Genomic DNA, 13,734 nt, shown 5'->3' on the forward strand with positions numbered 1-13,734 from the left:
TTGATATGTGTGCAGTACCAATGTAATCCAAATCACAATTAACTATGACATAATATCAGTTCTACCATGGGTATCTGCGCTGTGCATTCCTGGGTACATGTTGATAGTGCCTACATATTTGCACTGTTACCTACTGTTAGTGTTACCCCTTCTTTGTTGTACAATGAACTGCTTCCATCCCTGCTTACTGTAGCTTTGTTTGCATGCATGTTTGCTTGGGGTTCCCTGGAACACTGCTTACACCTGCAATGCAGAGTTACAGTGCTTCTGTGGACTCCTAGTGACATCTGCATAGCGTACGTTACGTATGTCAAGTTTACACATGACAGAACGTCACTGTCCGTCCTGTTCGCATGTATGTTGCCTGTGACACATTGCACATGTCTTACCTGGCATTTACCCACGTGTGCAGTCATATATGCCAGTGCTATGAAACAGTAGCAGTACACCCACACATACACACCTTCAGTATGTTGTTCCCCATTGGCCCTATGTGTTGGTACTCACCATGGCAATCACACTACTAGGGTAGCATGTGCAAAGGTAACCTGTGAATCACCTATATGGTCCAGTTGTGGTTTATGTGAGTCATGTGGCAATGTCACAGCTGCCACATGTATGCAGTCAACCATCACCCTTGGCCAGGAACGTACAACACATGTGTGGGATGCCACCACATAGCCAATCTGGGGACTGAGCTCTCTGAACCCAGTAATGCCATACCCTGTCAGATGGCATGTCATACTACAGTGACTACAATACCAGTCAGACATAGACACGCACTGACAGCAAGCTGAACACACTGGGGCATACATGGGGACTCAGAATAGCATCCTGCCTGAGCATCACACACCTCCACAGCTGGCACACAGGCATATGTTACATCGGAACAGAGCACATGCCACACATGGCACACACATCCCGTGTGCCACACACTCACAGCCTGTAGGGCTACACAACACACCTGCTACAGATGTGTCAGGAACCTGTCTTGGGTGCTGCAGTAGGGTCCCGCTCAACAGGCTGTATATGGTGAAGGTCACAGTGATATGCCTCAGGGGCACTATGGCCCACCACCAAACACATGCATACAGGTCAGTCAGAGGCATGGACACATATGACTCAGTCATTGACCATGCCACTATGGATGACCTGAGACATACCTCCCTGGTCTACATGATAGGGAACATAGAAGGGTTCTCTCAGCATGTGGCATGGGCCAGTATGAGCCTGATCTTGGTTGCCATCATACCCTCACCAGGTATGCTACCACTATATGTAGGAAGGGTGTTGTATGTCTACATTCTGCTCAGTCTCCAATGTCATTCATAGGGCATCCGCTGGCTGTCAACGTGTGCTTACATGCTAGGGAAGCCACAATGATGTGCAAGGGGCAGCTTGCACATGACACCCATGGCCCAATGTATATTGGTGAAGCTCCTTGATACACACATACTGCCTTATGCTGCAGGACACGGATTACATAGCCACCTCCGCGGGTATCACACAAGTTAGGACACTAACAGTGCTGCTACACAACACCAGCAGTGTACACCAGAAGATGCATGCACTGGACACTGTCCTCAGCACGTTGAACTGCAATGTCTGTGCAGTACCAGAGTCCTGATTCATGGCTCACAGGTGCAACCCATCACTGCCAGGTTATGCCTCATACCATGCCTGTCGTCCCCTACACATGTAACACACATGGACAGGGGGGTGGTATCCCAAGGCACCACAGATACACACACCTCCAGGTTGTTGGCACAGCACAAAGCATCAGGGCCTATTCATGTGCAGCTAACAGTGTGTCGGACTGCCGTCTGGTTCAAAGCCTGGCACACACAACCCTCCCATACACAGTAAAACCACCTATCCTCCATAACAACACTGGCAATATGACAGTCTCAAGAACTGTCTTTATATGGCTGGACTGCATCCAGCCAAACATTGTCCGTGAGCATTACTGTAGCTACAACACACTAGTTGAAGGGTTCCCAGTATGTGGTCACTGAATTGCAGTGGAATGACATGTTACCACTCCCACAACAGGTGGGAACATGCAGCACCTGTACATCGACTACATGTAGACTATATGGCCCAGACCAGATGTGTATCCCCTGCTGTAGGTATTTTACCATATACACCCACACTGTATAGACACATACCACATGTGTCCCCTGCACAGTAAGACACAGTCATATTGTTATGCATTGCAAATACCATTTATCCACTCGAGGCATGTGTCAGACATGGTAACTACTGCAGGTCACAGGTATTTATGTGTATGTGTCACACACATACATCATGTGTGCAATGCCATTGCTGGTTTAGGCAATGGCATGCATTGTTATGCACAAAGACCCACACAAGGTCATAATGTGTGACACAACCACACGTGGCAGTTGTGGGTTACCAAAACATACCTATCTGTACTCTGACAATAGTAATAGACCCAGTAGCAGAGCGCACTATTGGCATTACTGGCCAACTAGCCCTGTTTGGCTGTGCTGATAGTGTGTGGCACCCCCTGTGTTTACTGGGGGAATATGCAGCATCTGGTGTATTGTAGTATTTGCCAAAAGGATCTGTTCTCTCACACATGCATTTACACACACCCTACTACCCCCCGCCACACACACGCATACTTGCCATTTGCAGGATTCATACCCCTACCTAACTAAGTCATGACACGTGAGAAAGATGCATTAACAGAGCGCACTATTCGGATTACTAGATGGCTCCTTTTCTCTGGCTGTACTTATAGGGTGCTGACATCATCAGTGTTTTGAAAGGGTAATGTGCATCAGGTAGTGTGATCTCCTGATTGCAAAAAAGCACATGTTTTTCATACAGAATTGCACACACACAAAGTCCCCACATCCAAACACACACACATGCCATTTGCAGGTTTTAAACTCCTACTTATCTATATTATGACACTCGAGAGAGATGCATTAGCAGAGTGCGCTATTCGAATTACTGGGAGGTTTCCCTTCTCCTGCTGTACTTATAGGGTGCTGACATCATCCATGCTGAGATAGGGGAATGTGCATCCTGTAGAGTGCTTTCACAATTGCCAAAAGGGACATTACCCTCACACAGACTTGCACACACATTAATCCCATCTCCACACACACTGGGCAGTTGGAGGATTTAAACCCCTACCTAACTATGTTATGACACTTGAGACATACGCATTAGTAGAGCACGCTATTCGCATTACTGGAAGGTTTCCCTTCTCCTGCTGTACTTATAGGGTGCTGACATCATCAGTGTTTAGAAAGGGAAATGTGCATCCTGTAGTGTGTTCTCCTAGTTGCCAAAAGGGATATTTCTTTCATACAGACTTGCACACACACTGAGCATCTGCAGGATTCAAACTCCTACCTAAGGTACGCTATGACACTCGGGACGGATGCATTAGTTGCCAAAAGGGATATTTCTTTCATACAGACTTGCACACACACTGAGCATCTGCAGGATTCAAACTCCTACCTAAGGTACGCTATGACACTCGGGACGGATGCATTAGCGGAGTGCTCTATTTGCATTACTGGGAGATTTCCCTTCTCCTGCTGTACTTATAGGGTGCTGAGATCATCAGTGTTTAGAAAGGGGAATGTGCATCCTGTAGTGTGTTCTCCTAGTTTGTAAAAGTGATATTTCTTTCATAGAGACTTGCACACACACTAACAATCTCCACACACAGTGAGCATTTGCAGGATTCAAACCCCTACCTAACTATGTTATGACACTCAGGACGGATGCATTAGCGGAGCGTGCTATTTACATTACTGGGGGGGGGGGGTTCCTTCTCCTGCTGTACTTATAGGATGCTGAGATCATCAGTGTTTAGAAAGGGGAATGTGCATCCTGAAGTGTGTTTTCCTAGTTGCCAAATGGGATATTTCTTTCATACAGACTTGCACACACACTAATCCTCGCCACACACACTGAACATTTAGAAGATTCAAACCCCTACCTAATTATATTATGACACTCGAGATGGATGCATTAGCGGAGCACGCTATTCACATTACTGGGAGGTTTTGCTTCTCCTGCTGTACTTATAGGGTGCTGACATCATCAGTGTTTAGAAAAGGGAATGTGCAGCCTGTAGTGTCTTTTCCCAGTTGCAAAAATGGACATTTCTCTCACACACACAAACCCCTCTCACCCATATACAAACACTGAGCATTTGCAGGATTCAAACCTCTACCTAATTATATTATGACACTTGAGGGAGACGCATTAGCGGAGCACACTATTCGAATTACTGGGCATCTGTTCTGCACCTGCAGTATTTATATGGTGCTGACATCTTTATTTCTACAGAGGTATGTACATGTAGTACTACCTGTCAGGTGGGGGATAGCATATATATATATGCATTTGCAGCCACCTACGTCAGGGTCAGATATGCACATCGCACTGGCAGGTTATGTTCTATACCAATGCTTTGTGACCACAGGACCTGTAACACACAACACAACCAGTCCAGAACACCACACCCACATCCAGGACACACACTTAGCTTCCCTGGGAACAGTGCCGGGATATGCATGTGTTCACATACACCATTCCAGTTGTTAACATCAGGTACAGGCATATTGTGTGTGAGAACTACTCAGGCCTCTACCACTTTACCCTACAGCCACTACAATTTGTGGGTCCATGTGCTATGGCAGAACCACACACCACAGCCACATGGGGGAATACATATTGCACCTGTCCATCTGCAACATGGGTACTCACTGTTCCACACCAGAGGTAGACCTCCATTGTTGATATCTGACCATACCCACCTTTCCCTGGACATCCATATCCCATCTCCACCCCCAGGCAAGGTTGACACTGCACACAATCTGTATTTATCACAAGCAGACTCTACACTTGTGAAGACTGGGGTGTACGACTTCAGAGGACCCATGCTGGGGGACTATACTGGCCACTCAGCATAATCCTTGACAATTGCATTCTATGAGCATGTGTACGGTTTGCATTGATCATGCTATCCCACATATACCCATGACTGCTCCACAACAAGACACCTGTCAGGTGTACACCAGCCATATATGAGCCGTACAACAGACAGTGTGAGCTAATACATTGCAGAGCTGTAGTCCACAGAGGGAGGAAATCTGTGAACAGTTCCGGCATGGCACTTCATTAACACATAATCATCACAACACAGTGTTGACAGTGGAATTGTCCAGAGAATGCCGATAGGGCTCCCCTCAGTCTATTATTGACAGCCACTTACTGTTAGAGATCCTCAGCAACCCTCTTCCAGCACACACCGACAACATGGCTGTGGCTTAGCTCATTCAAACCCTGGGATCTCCACTGTGCCCCTGCTTGACAGAGGCACAGCTCACTAGCCTCACACGTTGCCTTATGTGACCTACTTTACAGTGGCACAGTAGCCTACTGTACTGGGGATGCAGATGCCAAGCACACTCTGGCTGAGCTGTCATTCCGTAGGGCAACAAGCCTAGTATTGACCTCTACACCTATATGTTCAATTGTCAGATACACAATATTTGTTGTGCTGTTCTACTGTTTGCAGGTCTTTATTGCCATAGCATTCCCTGTTCCTATGACCAACTTGTGTATCTGTGGAAGATGTTTGCATATGACGGCAATCCACTATATCACTTATGTCTCTGTAGTCATTTACTGTGTGCACTGGGCAGATTGCTGTGTTGTGGTTGGTTCCTGGAATGACACGTACAAATACCAGATATGTGTGGCCAACTGCTAAATGGAGATATGGCCTAAGTGTGTGAGCATGCCCAGTTCAGCCTTTCCATGGCATGTTGTCTGACATATACCTCATTTATCAAAGTGTGCGAGCATGCCCAGTGTGAGCTTTCCATATGTTGCACTCTGAAGTCCACCACATATTTGGGTGTGTGTGAACTTCAACAATATCTCACGTTTATGGTTGTGGGTTGGGTATCATGTTGTGTACTAACTGGTCAACTGCTTCGTGTCTGCCACAACAGGGATTATACTGTGCCTGCAGGGATTGCATGGGATACTTTGCAGACAGTTTTCAACATACTTTCATAATGACCTAACACTGTAGTACCGTATAGTGTACTGGTTCAGTACTTTCACTGTGGTGGACAGTATCCTGGGCTTTAGTCCTATGACTGCTTGACATCTTCATAGTGAGCACAACAGATTGTGTAGGGGCCAGTTGTGCACATATGACCATGTTGCATTATGTTCAGATATGGACTACCTACACCAGGCTCGTCCAACATTGTTAGTGTATTCCACAACATTGGTGGACATTGGCAAACACTAGCGATGTTCCCTAGGCCATTTCTGATGCTACTCACAGGATGTGTTTGTCCTTCGACACACATTGTAACTGGAGTTTGCCATGACATATGTCATGGTTAGTAAACTGTGCCTCCGTCTACCTCTGAAATAACTGTGATACCCAGGGTTAGCCTACCATCTGCCATCCACTCATCAGGATTCCTCTTGAGGGGTGTCGATAGGTGACTCTCTGGCTGACCTGTACCGGGAGTTTACTGAAGAGTGGGGGTGCCTTCTGTGTTATGGATCATTCTGTACAGCTTGTCCTATGTATGTCAGTGCTGGGGTTCAGGTCTCTCATGTACATGCCATGTATAGTTCCATTGTTTTGTTATATGGTTCAAGTTTCTTATTTTGTAAGAAGAAATGTAATGGGTCGGTTGAGTGATGGAGTGTTTAAGTGTTTAATTGTTTAAGTGCATGATGGAATGTTTTGATTGGCACTAAAGCATTAAGCCAATGATTTATAAGGTGTGGTGAAACACAAATTAAATGTATTCCTTGAGAAGGCGAAGGCCGAGGTACCAGAGTGCAATAAAGAAGAAGGTTTTTCACCAGTTACCAGCGTGTCTGTTTGGCGTTCACAGTTTTTTTCCAATTTTCCTATCTGTGTTTTTATCTCTCATGTGCATAGCTCACTGCCATTCAGATTGTACAAGGTGCAGCATGTTCATTGATTCCAGGTTGGACATGGCTTCATACATCAGGCACAGCTTGCCTGTAGCTGGGCAGTATGGCAGTGTGTGGGGCTGCAGTTTGTTTACTCAGGCAACACATGGCATCTGTTCATGCTCTTTGCTACTCCTGGTGGGGTACTGTTGTGGACTTTACAGTTGATGGAGGTGTCTGCTGAGGTATATCCCATAGAGGCTATTGTAGTCAATTGTGATGCTGATGGAGGATGACTGCAGAGCCACAGTGACCTCCCCTTATCAACATCTTCCAACCTTCATGTTTGGGTGGGTATATAGTATATGTTTCTGCGAACACTACAGCCACATGTTTGTCCAGTGCAGGATATCTATCACCTTTTGTCCCCAGGTCTCTCATTACATGTTAGGTACCTCATGGGTTAACACCTGTGTGGTAATTTGTGGGCACTTACTGTATATCCACAGTGGTTGTCTATACACAGTTCTGCAATTAGCTTGCTGACATGGCTATGGCTACAGTTGTCTGTTTGTAGGTGGCCCTTTTGTGGGTTGCTTGTGTCAGCTGGGGGTCGGATATGGTGGGCTGTTTGTACTCCTCTGCATACATGTTCAGTCACAGTCCATCCATGTTGGCCTATACCTATGGGACATATATACAGAACGGGGGGGGCCAGGACCAGGCCTTGTTGGATGCCACTCATATCTGCTTTGTAGTCTGACATGGATGCAGCATGTCTGACCATGTCAGTTCTGTCCTTGGTCTGGTTTCCAACCCCTCTACTGACATAGGGGTATATATTTAAGCTGGTGAACATATCCATACTGAACTCGTACGGTATTGTCTAGAGGCATATGCACGGTCCAGCTACGCTGTGTGGACCACATTACCCTCATCAATGACCTTAATGACTGCTTCAAATGGGTCATACATGTTTAGGGGCAGGATCTGCAGTTACGACAGCCACACTGTGTAGGGTCCAGTATCAGTAGGTCCACAATAGCTTTCTGTCTGCAGTACATACTGATCCTTTCCATAGCTGTGCAGACCAAGCTTGTCAGGATCCTGGGGTGGAAGTTTGCAGTATCCATTCAGGCAGCACCTTTGTTGTGAAGGACCACTGTTGTTGTACACTGCTCATTGGGTACATATCCTGTGGTAAGGCTGACATTGGGCAGCAGTGTGGTTTGGCATTCCATTATTCTTGGAGTCCATGTTGGCCTCAGCCCAGGACACCATCACATACCTTTGCTGCTGTGTGTTTTGCTTTGCAGATGATGGCTGTTACCTCAGCATCTGCAATGTCAGGGGACCAGCAGTCTGCTGGGATAGATATTTTGCATTCTGGGGGGGGGGGTGTTTGCACTGCACCTGTCAGGTTGTATGTTAGCAATATGTGTGTGTGTTTGGTATGTTGTTTGTAATATCTGTGTGATTCGGAGCATATCTGTGGATGCCCAACATGGTTCCTACCATCAGTTAAGTAAGCTTTGTGATTATCCTTAGTGTCCTGTACAATTTGTATCTTCATAGGTTCATGGGTTCATACTAGGCTATCCACCCTAGGGCATAAGTAAGCCTAGCCAGAGTGTGTGTGTCTTTCTCCGCCCCTTGCTATGTGAGTATTATGGCCATTTATGAATTTCTTTACTGTGCCTCTGTCTGGTCGTGACACAGTGAAGACCCCCAGTATACATGTACGATCATCCATCCACTTGGCAATATTCCTGTTGAGGGGTGTCAGTGAGGGCCTCTGCCTAACATGGATTGGGATCCTGTTTCTGGGTGTGGGGAGCCTCTGGGTTATGTATCTGTCCCTCCAGCACATCCTATTTCATTATGTGTTGAGGCTGACATCTGTCACTCTCACAGCTCCAATGGCTTTGATTTCCTGTGGTGGAGCATGTCCATTACTCCTGTGTTGGACATGGCCTTGTACAACAGACATACAATGCCTCTGTGTAGGCGGTCTGTGACTGCATTCAGCTGGGGTGTCTACAGCCAGGCAGCATATGACATATATTTCACACCCTTTATCCTCTTGGTGGGGTAACTATGAGGTCTTCCGAATCACTGCAGGTGTCACGTACGGTACATCCCATATGAGTCATTGTACTAGATTATGGGTCTGATAAGGGAACAGAAGAGCGGCACAGTGACCTCTGTTGATGTAGATGTGAATCCTTTCATGATACGGTGCCCAATATCGGCAATCTTCCTAGCCACATTGGCATTGTGAGTGTCACATGACAGATTACTGTCGACTTGTGTCCCTAGGTCCCTGATTACTCCTTGCATACATAATGGTTTGCCACCTATGTGGTAATTTGTGTGTACCTTGTCTGGTATTTGGTGGGACATTCATACTGTCCAGTGTCTTCAGGATGTCTGGGTGGAGTTCTTGTGTGTGAGAGTGTGGTCTGTCGCATGCTACAGACTGTACAGCAGTTTTGACTACACTTAGGTGCACATGGGTGGTCTCCGCTGCTTTGTGCATTGTCAGTTACCTGGCCGTATGGGTGTCTGTGCTGCATATGGATACTCCCCCTCCTTTGATGTTTTGGTCCAGGTGTTGGGGCCATAACGCATGATATGTGGTGTAACCTGGTAGTGCTGGTGTGCTATCACTAGGCTTGCAGCAGGCTTCTGTCACTGCACAGACATCGATGTTCTCCATAATGGGAAGTGCCTCAGGGGCATGCATATTGCAGTTTACACATCTGGCATTGGTCAGCATTACCCTTATGTTTCTTACCACTTATGTTTTCTAGGGTGGTGGGTAGTCTTTTTGGCCTTGCCTACATACGGCTCTATGGAGGTGGCAAAGGCCTTATCCAGTATACAGACGCACAAGGGTAACAGGTGCAAACCATCCCTGGAACAGCAGCATGGCATGTCATGCTTGACATCTCAAGCAGACAGACATTAGACCCTCTTGGACTGACAGCTGTAACTGTGCCATCTGTTAAACATGATCATTCTGTGTTTGTACTGTGGCATCATTCTTGGTGAGGGTTGGATGCTGCACACGGCCAGTGTCATACCGGCCAGGGGTACATACTCAGAGAGCTCATCCATGTCTCTTTTCATGTAGACCAGGGAGGTACATCTCAGGTCATTCACACCAGCATGGACATTGTGCATCATATTTCTGCTTGCTTTGGGGTGACCGGCGTTCTTGTGTTATGTGGCATATTGTGGCAGCCTACAGGCAGCTTACTCTACCCTTTCCCTTGTTCGGTCTGGTGAGTGGGACAGCAATGTGTCTGCCTATACAGACACCTATTACAACTGTATCAGGCATGCTGTTTCTACTTCTGGCCTGTGACTGTTTGGCACACCAGCTTTGTGTACTATGCATTGCATGTGCTATGTTTGGAGGTTGTGGTTGCTTGTGATCTGCTTTGGAGGCTTCTGTTGGTGTGGTGTGTTTGTAATTAGGGCCTCTGGGAATGTTTTTCTGTGTTTATGTGTTTGGTTTACAGTTGTGGTAGGTCTATGTGGGACTGGGTCTGTGGTGCATGTGGTTACCTTCTCCTCCTGACTAGTTGTGACAGTACTTAGTTGGGGGAGCTCAACCTCTGGTTTGGATACATGTTTGCATTTATCACATATATTTGTATTTATTGGGGAGAGTTGTGGTTGTCTGTGTACTTGGGACAGGTGTCACATTGCCTCTGGATTCACAGATTCTACTTGTTGTGGCTGGACTTAGTGGATTGTATATGTGGACATATGTTATTGCCATACTACTGATCAGTGATTACTTCCCTTTTTATGTTTGCTCTATCATGTGGTAGCTTCCTCATTCTCTTGCATGGTTTGGTAATGGCTGGAGTCCAGCATGCCAGATGCCTGCGTGTATGGCATTGTGTCTTGTTGTTATTTGTGATTGCATACTCCAAGCATTCCTGGCTGTGTTCATGGAATGCCTGTATAACATGTTCTGCGGTGTGTCCCATATTCTGCACTTGCACAGGGCCTTTCGTGGATTCCACATCGGTTTGGAGGGCTGCTACCTATGCTTTACACATGTTTTTCACTGTGGTATTCTGGCCAGGGACTGGGGTCGGGATGTGTATATCCAGTGTGATTACTCTATGGTCTGGTCTTACCAGTGAAGGATACACTTCTCATCTTGCCATCCAGTACACATGTTGCTGATTATCACATCCAGTATGCTTACCCCTCTTGTGGGAGTGGTACGCTGTTCCTGGGCATTTTGGTTTATGGATTCTGGGAACTTTTCTCCGAATGTGTTGGTGCTAGTATAATGCTCCCGGTGTATGTCTGGGTATTTTCAGTCAAGCAATATAATGTGGTTTGGGGGGCTTGATATATTCATGTATTCCAGCATAGGCCAGGTGCAGTTCCTGGTTTTAGGACAGTAGTCTGCAGCAGGCTATATACTGGGAGGCGGTTTTAGCCATTGGTATTTGACCATGGCTAATCCATGCTGCTTCTTGTTGTGGTACCAACATGGGGGTGTGGTTATCCTTGACATTTATTGCTAGTCACCCTCCTTTTGTAGCTTGTTCCATGTTTTGCGGCTGTACAGCACAGTATGAGGTGTGACCTGGTAGTGTTAGGGTGTTGATGTGAGCCTTGACCCAGTTCTGTATTACAGGACTGATATCTACATTCTCCATACTGTGTGCGTTTACACTGCACACATCTTGCTGTTTAGACTTCTGGAATTGGGTAGCATTACATCTAGGTTCCTATCCCTTGTGGTACCTATGAAGGTGGGTTTGTGTTTTGAGACTTACCTATTCAGGGCATGTTGTGGGTACTGACAGCCTTTGCCAGTATCCATGGGGCATGGATTGATAGGTGCATGCCACCCCTAGCAGGTGGTGCATCTTGTCATGCTCCGCATGTCTTCCCAGCCTGAAACACATTGGCTCCCCTTTGACTAACTGCATTACTTCAGCCAGTTATTGCACTTGATCATCCCATCGTCATTTTGTGGCTTCATGCTTGGTGAGGGTGGATGTTAGTCAGGGTGCTCAGGTGTGCATATAGTACATGGTGTTACATTACTTAACACATGGCATTCATGCCTCAGGTGGTGCTGCAGGGCTGCCTCTGTCGGATGTGCATATTACACTCCCTGTACATGTTTGTGAGCAGGTCATGTAATTTTAGGCATCCCTGTTATTATTTGATTGAGTCAGAGGGGGTATCATTCCCAGGGTTCCTACTAAGCCAGTGTATGTGCTATGCGTTGCCTCTTTGCCAAGGCCAGGGCATACTGGGCACGCCTCCTTCTGCCTACTGGGGCAGGCTCAGGTTGTTCCTCCTCTGAGTCACGCTCTGCCTGTGATGGCCTTGGCAATGGTGGGGGGCTGTTTGGCCCGGCCCTATGCTGGTCCTGCTGCAGCTGTTTTTGCAAGATCATATTATGTAGCATAGCACATACCATGACAATTTGGGTACATGTAGTTGGTGTGTACTGCAAGGCTCCACCAGATGTATCCAGACACCGGAACCGTGACTTGAGCAGCCCAAACACACGCTCTATTACATTACGTGTTTGTGCATGTGCCTCATTATGGCGTTCCTGTTCAGGTGTGTGTGCGTTTCTGATAGGGTGTCATCAGCCATGGCTGCAGTGCATAACCTGCATCCCCCACTAGGTGTCCGTGTGGGATGTCCCCATTGGCAAATGTCTGGTACAGCTGCGTCAAATGCCAGATGTGGGAATCATGGTAACTCCCAGGGCAGCCAGCACACACATTCATTATTATGCCCTGGGCATCACATACGACCTGGCAGTTGATGGAGGGGAAGCCCTTGCGGTTAATGTAGGCCCTACCCCGCTCACCGGCTGGTGCTTTGATGCATATGTGCGTGCAGTCTATTGCACCCACTACCTCAGGGTATTCCGCTATTTGCTGGAAGAGATGCATATTGCTGGCCAATACCTCATGGGCATTGGGGAAATATACATGATCACCGGCATGTGCTGACATGGCATCCAGGAACTGGTGCAGTACCCTGGAGGCTGATGCCTGTGATATCCCCATCATATCACCAGTTGGTCTCTGGAAGGTACCTGTTACTAGTATTCTTAGGCCAACACATACCTTGGTTTCCACTGGGATGGGTTCCCCTCTGTTGGTTCTGTGTGTGAGGTGTGGCCTGCACAGCTCAACTATTTGCTGCAGGAGCTCTCTGTCCACTCTATAGCGCTCTACTATCTCCAGCTCATATAACCCGTGGTAGGTGACCCTGGGCCTGTACATTCTTCTCCGTCTCCTCACTGTGGGTTGTCTGGCACCATCTGCATTGTCACCACCCTCAGCAAGTCGCCTATGTCTCATTATGACAGCTATGGCAGCCCCAAACATTTCTGCTCTGAGTGAAGCTTTTTCAGTTTTCACTTCTATTAGCTTACTCCTGTCTTGCAGTGTCTCTTGAGAGAAACATCCTGCACTGCTGTTTGCAGAGGTTTAAGTGCTGGGCTGGGCTACTATTCTGCCTGTGTAATTGCCTGCTTCTAATTGTTTTCACCTGCTAGCTTCAACAGTATTCCCTGCTAGCTTCCTACTAATTCTGTTTCTTCCTTTTTCCTTTGTGTTTCCTCAGGGGGAGCAACGTGCATACCAACAGAAACACGCTCACAGTGGCTTACACGCGCGCACACGTGCTTACACGGTTCAGAATCTACTTATTCGGGTTAAAACACGCGCTGACCCGCGCAAACAGTGTTACACGTCTGCCAACAGCCTCCTACATGCTCAG

The sequence above is a fragment of the Protopterus annectens genome, chromosome 3.part0 (assembly GCF_019279795.1).
Source record: "Protopterus annectens isolate FY-2018-M chromosome 3.part0, PAN1.0, whole genome shotgun sequence".
Taxonomy (NCBI): domain Eukaryota; kingdom Metazoa; phylum Chordata; order Ceratodontiformes; family Protopteridae; genus Protopterus; species Protopterus annectens.